Source organism: Phacochoerus africanus, chromosome 6 (genome assembly GCF_016906955.1).
Source record: "Phacochoerus africanus isolate WHEZ1 chromosome 6, ROS_Pafr_v1, whole genome shotgun sequence".
NCBI classification, from domain to species: Eukaryota; Metazoa; Chordata; class Mammalia; order Artiodactyla; family Suidae; genus Phacochoerus; species Phacochoerus africanus.
Window position 1 is genome coordinate 29,602,674 of NC_062549.1, and position 1,408 is coordinate 29,604,081.

Consider the following 1,408-nt stretch of genomic DNA (forward strand, 5'->3'; position numbering starts at 1 on the left):
ATGAGCTCCCAGACTTGTCAGAATTTTTCCACTGAGGTGAAGGCTGTCAACCACCTGGTCAACTTGCATTTGCAGGCTTCCTGCACCTACCTGTCTCTGGGCATCTGTTTCCTACCATGAAGCTGCACTTCTGGAGGGCATGGGCTGTTTCTTCCTCATGTTGGCTAAGGAGAAGCACAAGGGTGCTGAGCATCTCTTGAGGATGCAAAGCCAACATGACAGCTCTTCCAGGATGAGCAGAAGCCCTCCCAAGACGAATGGAGTAAAGTCCTGGATGCCATGGAAGCTTTCATGACCCTGGAGAAGAGTCTGAACCAGGCCCTTTGGGATCTGTCTGCCCTGGGTTCTACATGCACAGATCCTCACCTTTATGACTGCCTGGATGAGCAGGTGAAACTCATCAAGAAGATGGGTGAGCACCTGACTAACCTCCCAGGCTAACTGGCCCCCAGGCTGGGATAGGCGAGTATCTTTTAGAAAGGCTCACCCTCAAGCACAATTAGGAGCCTCCAAAACTCAGTGGCCTTTAAGGAGACACCCTGCATCTCCCTGGTGTCAGGGCTTCTGCCTAGGCCTCTCCCTGTAGTCGCTTAGGAGTATTTTTAATCATGCTGTAGCCTTCTCCCAGGCTGTAGACCAAATAGAAAACCAAATAAAGATTTTTGCAAAAGAAAAAAAAATAAAAGGAAAGGAAAGGAAAAAGGAAAAGGAAGAATAAAGAAGTTACAGAGTATTTTACTGGCATCTGCAATGGTCTACTCTATTATTAACAAAGGTTAACATTTATTATTATGCTTATTTTATAGATGAGGAAACTGAAGCCTTGAGACATTAAGCTCAAAGTCACTCTGCCCTTGAGTGACAAAGCCATTTGGGAACAGTCTACATCCAGAGCCAGAGCCCTTAACCACCACTCTGTTGCTTCCAGGGAGGAGATCATATGGAGGAGTCCTCCCCAGTGCTGTGGCAGGTTCCCTGTGCAGGAAAATAACATAGCATTCACGTGATTGCTGAAATGGAAAATTAGAAACAAGAAAACAAATTCATGACAAAATACTGGATTACAGTATGTTCAAATCTTAGGACTTTAATATGCTCAATCACTATAAGCCTTGCTCCTAATCTGTAAACCTGGAAGAATATGGTCTACTACAGGATCTAATGAGGATTAATAATGATAATCTGTGCAGAAGTGTGTATTACCCAGTGGAGACCCAGTAAATTTTGATTTATAAATGAATGAATGCAAAGTGCATATTCTGTCAATCCTTCCAGTTCACTTTTATTTACGTATGATGCTTTATGGCAGAAATTCAAAGAGCTTTATACATGTTATCTTATTACTCATAACCTGGATGTGAAATTGGGAAAAATATCAGAGAATTTTGTTAAGATTTGTGGAAATGAT

The 1,408-nt window shown here is 42.7% G+C and overlaps 1 pseudogene; it reads left to right on the plus strand.

The window, feature by feature from the left end:
• On the plus strand, positions 1 to 503 carry LOC125128774 (ferritin light chain-like; annotated as a pseudogene).
• Positions 504 to 1,408: the final 905 nt, after the last annotated feature.